Source organism: Harpia harpyja, chromosome 3 (assembly GCF_026419915.1).
Source record: "Harpia harpyja isolate bHarHar1 chromosome 3, bHarHar1 primary haplotype, whole genome shotgun sequence".
Lineage (NCBI taxonomy): Eukaryota > Metazoa > Chordata > Aves > Accipitriformes > Accipitridae > Harpia > Harpia harpyja.
In genome coordinates, this window is record NC_068942.1 from 20,436,808 (window position 1) to 20,449,767 (window position 12,960).

General features: G+C 44.1%; 1 long non-coding RNA gene across 2 annotated transcripts; it reads right to left on the reverse strand.

The window, feature by feature from the left end:
* Nucleotides 1–1,363: 1,363 nt before the first annotated feature.
* On the reverse strand, nt 1,364–12,588 carry LOC128139345 (uncharacterized). Of its 2 annotated transcripts, none has more exons than XR_008234333.1 (3): nt 11,207–12,588; nt 9,523–9,671; nt 1,364–3,171 (listed from the first exon to the last, which is right to left on the reverse strand). It is a non-coding gene; the product is annotated as an uncharacterized LOC128139345 (long non-coding RNA). The 2 variants fall into 2 exon arrangements; XR_008234334.1 differs by lacking the exon at nt 1,364–3,171 and adding an exon at nt 7,947–8,205.
* Between the last annotated feature and the right edge of the window lie 372 nt (nt 12,589–12,960).

Here is a 12,960-nt window from a genome sequence, read left to right on the forward strand (position 1 = left end):
AGAGAGAGCGGACATACACTCAAGAGCATTGCATGGACACAAGCGGCTGTCCCCAGCCGCTGCTTGTTGGTAGCACTGCTACAACTCTCTTCCAAACACGGGCCCATAGGTGACAGCCTCTGCTCAGTGGTCATGCCACAGACACCCAGACGTGCCCCACAGATGAGCACATCTGGCCGAAAGCTAATGTCTTCCTTTGAACTTATTGAACATACAGTCGATATTTCCAGTGGGACAGAAGGAGCTCCCTGAAACCCACACCCCTACAAAGCACAGACAGGGAGAAGAGCCACGTCCTGGGCTGTCTGGTCCAGGACATTGATCGGCCTGAGCGCACCAGGAAATCAGTTATATTGCCCAAGGCTTCAGTGTGATTTGGGCTTGTCACACAGGTGGATCTCCCTACATTACAAAATGGAGGAATCAGGACAACACTGCGTTGTAATCAGGTCCCTGACGGGCTCCCAACCTTCCTGATTCTTCTGTGCTATAAATGATCTTATTCCAGCTCTTCAAGCACTGACTTCCAGAAACCATTTTACTACCCAAAGAATAGCTCAGGTATGTGCCTCTACATGGCTGAAATAGAGATGATCAAGAAACATTTATGGCACAGAGACAAAGTACCAGTGGGGAAAATGAGACTGTTAGGAAATAAAATTATTCTCTGGATTAGCTCTGGACTGCAAATGTTTAGAGCCAGAAAATTAAGTTAATTAAATTCTGATCCATACAATTAAGTTACAGTAAGAAGGCAGCAGGGCCATTTTAGATTCATGTGCTGGGAAAAAGAAAAAGAACTAACTACTGAAGATGCACTTCTGCATTCATGACATCCTCTCCTCCCTCCAAAAGGCTGTTAACAGAACAGGGTAATAAGACCAATGTAACTGAGACTGAGGAATATTGACAAGACCTATTCACACATGCAAACCATCAACAAACATTTCAACTAGGAAAACTAGCCAAATTTGGCAGGAGGAGCCTTTTTTGCCCTTGGAACTATACTTGAAATGAAGCATTACTTGCAGTCATCAGCTTTGTTGGACACATCACTATCCCAATGAGTTTCACCACTGAAGCCATAATCTCTCTTCAGGATAATTTGGGCAGATTCTTCTCTCCCCAAGGAGCCATTAGGAGGCAGGAGGGATGTGTCCACACACCAGTTGGTGCCAGGAGCTGACTGATAGGAAGGAACCTCCAACCACAAGGTTGGAGTGGGGAAGAAGGAGGCGTTTAACAGAAAATATTCTTTTCCATTTATTTGTATTTTGATGGTTTATGCATCTGCAGATATTTGATCATTTTAAAGAACTTCAAATAAAAGACAGGAAAAGGAGCTGCCCCAACGACTCCCACAAAGCCTGAACAACTGAGCCCTAATCCATTCACAAAATAAGATCAGGAGGAAGAAAGCTGCTGAAGTTGTCAGTGATTCCACACTTTTGAAAATAGGAGCAGCTCCTTGGGTTCCTAAAGACAGACTTGTGATGAAATTTTTACACCCACTTGTTAAAATCTTTATCTGATGCCCTAGCAATATCCTGTGAGTAATCTCTAGCTTCAGGAACTACGTGGATGATGTATTTTTGTCCTGATGTCACTATCACTTTCATAAATAGAGCACAGTCCTGGTTTTTTCCAAATCTCCAACTGAGCAGGTGAGGTTGAGAAGATGCACATGGAAGCACACAAATCTCAAGAACCTCTCCCCAGGCTGCTGGCTACCTGCTGATAATCCACCCTCTCTCCAACCATGTCACACAATGTCTGTAAATCTACAGAAGTCTATAGACTATATGTCTAAGTGCTGCAGCCAGTGCTTTCTTATACAAAGTATTCAATGCAAAGGAAAAGGTAAGAGTATTACTAGTTAAAGAAACAGAAATGAAGCACTGTTGTATCTCATTTTTGCCTTGTTAAGTGCCCATCAGGCTTATCAGCTTTGCCTTGTTAAGTGCCCATCAAGCTTATCATCCTCCTTGTGCATCCTCCTTTCTTATCACCGCACAGTGACAGGCAACTCGGATTTTCCCTCTGCAAGCCTGATCACCTTACCCATATCACTGATCTCACAGCCCTGACCAGGTGTGACCCCCCACCTTGGCACCCACACAGCCCATTGCCATCTTGGTGCTCCTGCCCAGCTTCTTCCTGTTTGCTAACAGAAGTATGTTTTTGCTCAATTATAACTGCCATGCTGTTGAATCACTGACAGATACAGGACAGGAGTTGAGTCAGGAGATTTCTAGGAATAGTACATCTTTCTTATGCTGCTGAACTATCTCGCTCTGAAATGCTTGTGAATTAGGGATTTGAAGAATCCATTTGTTATTTTATCCACTGAGCAAGATGCATCCTGATTCTGGGTAATGAGATCTCCTCATTCAAATTCCTAAAAATGAAAAATAAATGCCTTGCTGTTGCCGTTCTTTGTAATATAATCAGTTGTCATTGAAGAAGGCAGTTGACAACCTGGTTCGGTTCATGTAAAGCCTGCCAACAAGACTTAGAGATGATAATTTTTGATGCACTGTTAACTCTTAGTCATGACATTTATTGCACTCTGGGTGAGATAATGACAGGTTTGATCCTGCACCTTTGAGAACAATACAGGGTTTGTCATATATTTCAGAAGAAACAGAACGGGGGGGTATCATTCTTTCTTCATTTTTGTTTCAGCCAAGTAAGAGGAATCATGTAGGACACCAACTGGAATAGTTCAGCGTAAAGCTTTCCTCCTTCCTATCTCATGCTGGTCACTAGTTGTTGACACAGTTAACTAGTGACCTAGATATCCATAGGACAGTGAGACATGTCCATGTTGAGTGATTTTATCTTTGTTTTACTACAGCATTTCTTGCACCTCCTCTAGCAGCCAGTGTGCATCATTGTCTGAAGCAGGATACCAGACTTAATCAGTTTGGCCTAGCATAGCAACCTCCATCTTCCTATAAATAAGGAGGGTGCGTTTCTTCTTCTGCCTACCAGACTGGATGCAGTGTCTGTGCAAATACTCACCAGACTGCTCCCTCCTTGCAGCCTCCACAAAACTAAGTCCATGCTTCCCTTCCTTGCAGCACAGTGCCACAGTCTGTCTCCTGCTCCGTGACCCCAGGCTTCTGGCAGAGCTGACCGGGCAGTCTTCAGCTGGCAAAGCGAGTGGATCTGGGAAGGCAGAGTGGCAGAAAGGCAAAAAGGAGTCAAGGAGGTGTAGGGGTTGTCTCACCCACCACAGGCACAGTTGCAGGATTGCTGCCTACCCATGCTCTGTCATCCACTGGGCTGAGTGCAGTGTCCCTCCCATCCTGCATGAAGAATGAGTTCTCTAATGCATCACAGCCAAAGAAACTTTGGGTGCCTGCATTTAACATGAACAAAGAGTGACAGTGTCACTTCTGATTGCAGGCTGAGGAATTTGAACACAGCAGCTTTCAAGAAAGCCCAAATAATTATGTGAGGAGTGAGTCACAAGACCTCTGATGAAAAAAGGAAAAGGAGGCATAGTCTGAGAATATAAGGCTCAGATCCTAAGAGGAGGATCAGGTTGTGTTTATGTAGCTAGGTAGGTAGTGTGAAACATGATTCAGATGTTTTTATGAGCCAGATCCGTATAACTACAAACTGAATAAAGCTGCCAGATTTCTGCGCGGTTCTGTTGTGCTTTAGGGAATCGTCACACCCCTGATGCTGTGCTGGAGAGGAAGAAGGTGACTGCCCCCCCTCTCCTCCCCAGGGAAGCCTAACTGGTCATGCAACAGCACCCATATTTTCCCAACTAAAGGCTGCAGCAGCCACTTTGCCAGGAATGGGACAGCCACACCCCATCTGCAGAAAATAGAGGGGATTGCAACAAACACCCAAACACCGCTTAAAACAATGTGCAGCTCATAATGGCTGCAGGCCACAGCAGGCCATTTTCTATCCTTCAATTAGTGATCTTCCAAATGACTCACCAGTGAGCATTGCATCAAGGGGTGCAATCTGCAAGGGCCATATCTAAGTATTCATTGACAGGACTGGTAGCACCACTTTTTTGAAGATTGCCCAACTTCTCTTTATAAGGTCCCATTTTCAGTTGCTTACAGCTCTGCCAACCCTTTATCAGTTCCAGCTCACATGTTTCAAGCTTAGTGCCTGCGTACAGCTTACTGCCTGTTTGTTGGGTTTAGGGGTTTGGTTTGGTTGAGTTTGGGGAAGATATCTTACTTTCTGTTTAACCAGTTCAGCTGTTTCCAAGAGAGATTTGTCAAAAAAAAAAAAAAAAAACCAAACCCAACCCCCCCCCCAAAAGTTGTGACTTTCTTCCTATAATTGCTCCCTGTGGCAGAGAACTGAAATTTGTCAGACTGATAGTCCTAAGGTCATGAATCTGCCATGAAAGTCCATGCCAAATGGACTCCTGGTGGTAATCAGATTGCAAAGGAGCAACTCGTCGTGTTTCAGCCCACACAGTAGTTGAAGCTGGTCCTTCCTTACAGCAGTTACCCCCAGCTGCAGTCATAGCATGGAAGCACTGTCATCTGCCTACAATTCAGAAAGCCCAGCAACTAGGCTGGCCAAAAAGAGCCTAATGAGCGAAAGCTGAGGAATCTGAGCCAAGCACTGGAGCAGAAGAGAAGGGCTCAGTCGCTTGGGGTTTCACACAGTGACAGAGCAGGCTGGGGACCAACAGGGACTGGTCAGTCTCAGGCCCTCTAAATTGACCACATGGCACCTACTGCCTATTGTGCAGCACTATGACATCATCATCGTGAACAGTGTTTGACCATCTCAGGAAGGGAGCGCTAAACTGAACAAGGCACGGGCATCAGGTGTGGGGAAGCAGGCTTGCAGGCAAGAACCTACCATCAGTGTGCAGTTTGTGGTCACCAAGGGATCCACTCATTCCCTGTGAGGGTGAAATCTACTTGGACCAAACCCAAGAAAACGACCTGTCAGCCTGTCATTGCTATCTGCCTCTGTCATCAGTTTTCTTTTAGTCCAGAGAAATGAGCCCTGCCAATTCGTACAAACTAATTTAGAAGAGGCTCTAACTAATTTCTGGAGGTTAATATGTTCCATATGCTCTGGATAGATATGTGAGAATGATAGGCATGGGGATGCTTCTCGGACTTGGGAGATTGTTACGGACTTGGGAGATCGTTACGCCAGAGAGCCACCATCAATCAATCAATTAGCATTGATTAATCAGAGGGGAGATGAAGGACAGCAAAGATACTGTAATCCTGTTTTCTGAACAATGGATCTGAGCACGTGTAAGCTCCAAGCATTCCTGAGCCATGGGCCCCGCAATATAAGGCGTCTGGAGTGGGATCAGAGACCGTGGTGGGAATAGCATCCTAGGGGAAGAGGAGCTGTATCTTGGAAGAGGAAGAAAGGCTTTCTGCAGTGAGACCGGGCAACTACGTGAAGGTAACAGTAACAGAAGAGTATGGATGATAGAAGTTAGGGCGCTAAAGCTGGAGAAGGGGAGGGAGTAAAGCAAGGGAGATATACTTGGAGGGGGGACCAGTGAGAGCCCATCTGCTTCGCACTCTCCCCCTTTAAGGACTGAAACAGGACTAGAGAAGCTAGGACTAGCTCTTCCTACCTCCCAGGCCAGTCCCACCTGCTCCATGGCATAACAGAGGGCCCGTGCCACAGCCAGGCTGCAATGGGGAAAAAGCAGATACCAGTTCGTGAGTCCCCTGTTGGGGTACAGGCTGGTTCCCACAACTGCATAGGGGTATGATGGGATGTAGCCCGGCCAGGTATTTGCAGCACCAGAGGGCACCAGACAGCAAGGAGCAGGTGTTAACTGGATCCTTGGGGCTACAGGGCGAAGGGGGTAGGAACAGGGGGCTGAGCTGGAAAAGTAGACAGGAAAGGCTATATGTCCTCTGCTACTTCTACCACCTCTGAACTGGGGATGCCCATTTCACGCATACCCCAAACGTGGCTTTGCAGAAAGTGTAAAACACTTTGAAGAAAAGGGAACCACCAGAGCTACTTCACTTTGCAAGTGTGGTGAAACTTGTGCTGTTGGGCTGTATGGTCAGCACTCGTTTACAACACTAGAAGCAATGAGACACTGGGTAAACCTTTCACCCCTTGCACTGCCTCTTGCAGCCCCCCCCAGCCTAATGCCAAAGATACCATCTCTACTGCCCCGGTGTCTGTCACTGAAGCCATTGGCCTCAGTTGTTTTCCTGCCCTCTGTTAACAACCACAGGGGCAAGAAAGCTCAGAGGTGCTCCCCATGACACAAATCTCTGCACTGATACGATCATTTGAACACTGGAAAAATCAGGCTTCCTTTTTTCCTCTGTGTCCTTGTGCTCTGAAATTAGATTTCCTTAGATGTAGGGTAATTAATATGAGTCCTCTCCTCAAAAAAGGCACATCAGTCAGGCTACAGACCTAACTCTTCAGCTGCGTAACAGAGAAAAGCATTACATCCTTCCTACACAGCCTGCTTAAAACCCAGTCTCGGGGCTCTAATGGCCTGTTGAAGAGAAGCAGCTGTGGCCAAAGCAGACTCCCAGTCTGGGAAATACTTGGGGGAAGAGAAAATACCCTACCTGGCATGATGATTTATGGATGCGTTCAGAGCAAGGCTTTCAACTGCTCCCCAGCTACAGAGCCATCTTCCTCTTCCTACCCTACAAATTAGATCCTCTAAGTCTCCCATTTAGCTTCTTTCCCACTAAACTTTTTAGTGAGGTCGCTTCATTTTTAGCCTTGGGTTTTGTCACAGTAACTGCTCAGAGCAATAGAGGCCTCCTTTGCAGGGCCTTTCAGCTAAATTAGCTACTTTAGCTCTGACAGCCTCTCATTTAAACTCACTTTCTTACTGCTCTGCTTGAGTTTCACAGCAAGCTGCACCACCAAGAGTGAAAGGATGTGGTCTACCAATCACACCGGAGATTAGAAACACCTTGTTTTGGAATGAAAACTAAGAAAAATATGAGGTTGTGGCTGAATAGGAATAAGTATTCAGAAAACCTTGATGTGTCATCTTAATCATCTTCCTATTCATGAACACACTTGAAACCTCTTACAAGGTTATGATAAGGAGTCACTCAGCAGTGTTACAAGAAGACAAAGCGTTCTGGTTTTTTCCGAGCAGCAAGTTACAACATGCAAGTGAACGCTGTGTGCAGAACACTTTTCACCTCCATGTTCCCATCCAGAACTGTATTTACCCTTGATAAATGATGAACTATGTCCTACAGCTGTGCTACATATTTCAGACTAACAAGGACAGGAGTAAGGTCACACCAATTCTAGAGCACTGTCTATCGAGAGAAAGGGACTCATGCTGTGTCATGTGCTCTGTATTTCATGCAGACTAGCCCTAGACCATTTCCCGAATTCCTTGTTTTCCTGGGGACATGGCAACAGTTTATGTACACTGCTCTGAAGTTAAGACCTGGCCAGCTTATGTGTTTTTCCCTTCTTCTACCAAACATTATCTTGTTCCTTTAAACCCTGCTTAACCTTACTTTGGTTCCTGTTTCTCTGCAGGGCCCATACACCAACAAGAGAAGTGAAAGCAGCTATTTCTGTTTCTTTCCACTGCTCTGAACAGTGTCTGAATGCCTGAAAGTGCGTAAGGGCCAGAGACATGTCCAAGAGACTGACTGAACCTCCAGTTCCAGCTCAAAACAAAAGGGATCCTTGAACTAACCCTCTGGTGCAAAATTTCTAGCCCTCAAATAGTAATTGCAGTTTTCTCTGCTGCCAGCAATGCATGGTCAGGCTGCACAGGAGCTGAACACTAAGGTTGGGATTCATCTCACAGAATGTTAGCTGTCTAAAAAATTCAGATGGTCATCTAGGCCTCCTCAGCACACAACGCAGACACACAGAAAAAGAAGGGTTCATCACACCCACTTCATACCTATTTTGGGCTGGAACAAAGCATTCCTGGAAGATGCCTCTGTCTCCACAGTGGGCTAGATGCTGAGCTATCAGATGGCTGGGGTTAGGTGAGAGGCACTGAAACCATCTTGAACAACTATGTTTATCTGTGTCTTTTGCCAGTCTGTGCATTTGTATCCAGGCTATCCCAATGCTGCTACTTCCAAGGCGTCCAGAGGGCTGTTAGGTGGTGCCTCCAGTGACCCCATGTCTCTGTTGCTTTCTGGCTGTTTTTGTTCTCAGGAAGTTACTTCCTTTCAACCAGGAACATGATTCTAGAAGTCCAAAGATGATGGGCTACATGGAGGAAAAAAAGGAGAGGTTACATCTCCCCCGCTTTTAATGGTGTCTGAAAAATGCCCAAAAGCTGCCCTTAAATGAGTAGTTCTGTGAGCAGTGTAACTGGTGACTCCTGATTTCCTATGGATTTCTGTTTACAGTTAAATTCTCTATGCTTAATAACATACAAATGCCAATTACAGCTTCTCCTGTGCTTGGGGAGGTCATAATGATCCACTCCCACATAAAGTGTCTGATGTCAGCCATGAGTTCTGCCTGGGCCTTTCCTCCAGTAAAGGCATATATAGGGTATATCTCTTCTAGAGACCTAGCTACTTTCCTGATTGGAATTGGCCTACAAGTTCAAAGATCTGGGTGGGATGGCAGAAATACACAGCTAGTCTTCCAGCAAATACAGCACGCCTCTTAAAAACACAAAAAGAACCCATTGGTACTGTGAAGAAGTAAACTAAGAATGGCAATACTTTTTCCTCTGCAAAACGTTCAGTGAAACGTTTTCTTCACCTCTGCCTTTCTTTCCCCGTTACATCACACCTTTGAAGGCACAGGCCTGGCAGATGGTAGGAAGAAAGCAGTTGGTTTTGTTATTATTTAGATATAGAGTACCTTAAAGTATGCTAGTAACTGCTGAGTCGTGTGGAGAAGGCTTCCTGATGGAAAATTGTGCCTCCCTTTCCAAAGGAAAAAAAAAACGAGGTACTTGGAAAGATAAAGGGCAATTCAGTCCTTTGAATGCTCATATCATAGAACTGAATATGAAATAATTACCATAAATGAGGCAACTAGTTCCTACACCCTCTGCAACCTGGATGATATCCTTCTGTGTCATCAAAATAAAAATTACTTGCAGAAAACACATTACTTACTACCTTATCACAGTCACCTGAGCTCACACATACAAAAGGAGAAGACCAAAGTCTTCTAAATCATCTCTCTCCGCAGAGAAATGAACTACAAAGATTTTAACTCTATTTCCTTCTCCAAAACTCCTGGCACTAGGACAGGCATGTGATTTTATCCCTAAACAGGGTGTTCCTTAGGCTCTTTGCCAATTTAATTGGCTTATTCATATCCTTCCCTTCCAGATTACCTCAGGGTGATTTACATGTTGGAGGCCTATAAACACTGATGATTCAGTGCATGAAAACCAAAAACATTGTTCAATGTCTGACAGGGTCCTCACTGGCTTTTGCCCCCAAATTAATTGTTCTTATTGGAACAACCTAACATATAATCAACCTCTGACATCATCCTAATGTTATACAGACAAAAGAGCTTCTAAAATACAATGGACTAATGTAACTTGGTTTTTACCAGTGTTGCCAGGTACTCTGCAGGAGAAAGAAACAGGCAAAGTTTTCAAATGGGAAGATACAAATGCTCCCAGCCCAGCTTCTTCGGTCAAGTGGCCATTTTGAAGACTGTCTTCTGATTTTCCATGAATAAACCACTCAGACTGAGCTCTAAAGAAATGCAAAGACAATTTCATTTTCTCTCTCTGCAAAACATAACTTTTCTTATGCATCTTTCAACAGCTACTTAATATGGTGTTACATAGAACGAGCGGGTGGACTTGCAGTGAATTCAGAACAAATTTCCTTCACATGTTAAACCTGAACTCTCTAGCAAGGAAATATTTTGCAGGCCAATTAAGGACAACTTTACCTCCACCAAATACAGGAACAAGCAAATATTTGTATTCATGAATAAAGAAAAGGCTGAAAGAGGTTCATTTTGCCTTTTTATTGATAAAAGTCTTGGACTTGCGTGTATCTCTCTGTGACATGAACAATTTTCATAAAATGCAGCAGAAAACTTGACAGAATATACTTCTCTGTATCTTCGGTAACAATTTAATATATTCTTGTCTCAGTACTCTCACAAAAAGCAGTCACTCGGTCTTCCTTCAGGGGAAGATTACTACACCCCATATTCAAACAGATTCCATTTTCTCCTTATATTATATGCCGCTGCAGCGCCTTTCCTAAGCAAGCTCCCTGCTTCTAGACCAAACCTATTACTGGCTACACAGCCACTCATGCAAATCCAGCACCCTTCTGGTAAGTTCCCATTTTGCTTTCCAAAAAAATTCTCCATGTTTAACACCCACCTCCCTAAGACCATCAACCGGCACTTTCTAATCCATTTCACAGTAAGATTTCCATATTGCCTTTAAAAGCCACAGGTTGCTTTGTAAGGCAGTCCTTGCCATTCTGGTACTTGTTTTCACAAGGACTTTGGCGTATCAGCTGCTAATAAACTCTGTATTCTTTAATAACAGAGTTTATGCACTTAAATACCTGCCGGAGGATGAACACATCTCCACCATTACAGCTGAAGTATTTCAAAGTCCAGCACTTTTAAATCAGCACAAATGCCTTAAAACTAGTTTCCCTGTTTGCCCTGACAATTGTGGTTACAGGTGTTACGCGCTTATAAGCTCTGCTTAGATATTAAAACTTGCACAGAAATTCACTCATATTTGCATTCACTGACTGTGTTTATCTGCGAAAAATCTGCAATACATTTGTCATGCCCACATTGACTCTATATAACATGTTCATACAGAAGTTCCAAGCAACATCACAGAATTATTACAGTCCACATATGCAAATGCAAGTGAGCCACTGCATGAAGTTTTTAATATATAATACAGGAGACCAAACGTAATGAAATGGTGGGAAGAATGAGGGGTGAACACCCTAGAATTAAAGCATATATGTACATAATTTTTATAAATGGCAAGAATGTTTCACTCCTACTGAATACTTTAAAAACCTTTATACCACACACAAACCAGTAAATAAGACTCAGATCTCACAAGAAGTCCATTATTGGACCTGATCATTTAGAGTATTAGAGAGGCATTCCTTAACCAAGAAAAATAAACCCAGCCCACACTCCAGACTCACTGCAGGAAAGTGGAGAGCTGGCAGCCCCGAGAATTCCTCCTCTTTGATCCACAATGAGAAAGGATAATAAGGGCGTACGTACTCACTCTTGTCTAGTTTTCACTTTCTTCAAGGAAAAGAGTTATGCCGATTCAGAGCTCCGGTCATGGCCCGGGAGAATATTGTTCTTATACTCCCCACACATCAAATCTCTAGTTCTCAAAAAGTTCTCAAGATTTTCTCTCCCTTTCCTTAATTCAATCAATTCTAGTAACAGACGCTTCTTTGTTGCTTGTCACCAAAGTATTTTAAGCACTTCGAATCCTGTCTTGTTTTATACTTGTTTCTAAAGGAGTCAGTTCTGGCCTTCAGCTCTTTGTTTTCTTTCAAAACCTTATTGAACGAGTTGTGCTCCTCTGCGTTCACTTCAAGGACACCACGTTTTCTTTTGTCATGATAACTCTCGCTCTGAAATGTCTCAAACATACGATCAAATGCAAAAATAAAACTATCTTTCCATTTATTCTTAATAGCATCCTGACAGCTGCACATTTCGGATAACCACTCGAAAGGACATGCTGGGGGTAACAATGCAGAAAATGATGCTGAATCTTTGCTTAGGCAAGGATTAGTAGCTTAGGCAAGACAAGCCGTTAGTGTATTTTACTTGGGAATGTCCAGGTTACGGCTCTATATTTACAGCTTATGTTGCAACAGGGATTGACAACTGCAGTAGGTCTGGCCCTCTCATCCACACCGGGCCCATGTTAGCAGTGCCTTTTCTAAAACATTAAAGGTAAGCATGCGTCGAGCGAGTGCGGGTATTGTTTAGAAAACCTGCTCCTGCTTCCACCCAAGTCAACAGGAAAACAAAACAGTCTAGGAGTCAGAGCTTTCCTTTCTTTACTCTTATTTAAATGCCAACCAGTGTTTTATGTGGTTGTTTATTAAATAATAATAATACAATAATGCCCAGAGGCTCCAATTAGGACTGGGAAGTCACTGCAGTGGGATTGTGCAAAGGCGGAGGAAGGGACGGCGGGCTGGGAATTGGATGGCTCCCCAGCAGCGAGGAGCATGGGCTGGAAGCCGGCTCCTCTCGGCAGGCGGGAAGGGCTGCTCCCAGCACTCCCTGCCACCGGCAGCAGCTAAGCCTTTTGTTTGCGTGGGAGTTTGATGTTACTTTAGTTTGGGGGTTTTATTCGTTTGGGGTTTTTTAATGTCGAGATATAGAATAATCAGGAAGACATACAAAGAGGTTTTCTTCAAAGTAGCCGAGCCCGCAAAGGGAAAAAAAAGAGTGTATGTAGATGTATATGCTAATTCTTATTAATTAAAACCAGAGCGCTGTGCTGGAGCTGTGCACAGGCTTTATAAGCTAATATTAAAACAAAGGGCTCATTCGTCTTCCACAGAAATTTCACCTTGGCAAAGCTCTGTTTGCTGCAGTGGAGTTACTCCTCGCTTCACCCCAACGTGAGCACAGGATCAGGCCAGGAGCCCTCAGGAAGGACTTGAAAGCCAGTGATAAAACAAAAGGACAAACAGGAGGCACATGGGGAGGACAATCCTAAGGAGCGGGATAAGAACAAGCATGTTGCTCTTGGCAGAAAGCAACTGGCAAAAATTAATTGCGTAGTCAGTCTCTCGCTCAGTTCTTTTTGTTTTGTTATGAAACTGGATTTGTTTTTATTATAGAGGAATGGGATATATTTCAGCAGAGGAATCTGAGCTGGATAGGCTTTATGGCAGAAGTATGTTTTATGGAGAGATTTGAATGAAGGCAGCGTGGATTTGGTTCACAAGATGGGCGCAGTTGTTCCTGAAACAAAAAGGGCAGCATGAATGAAAGCCCTCGGAG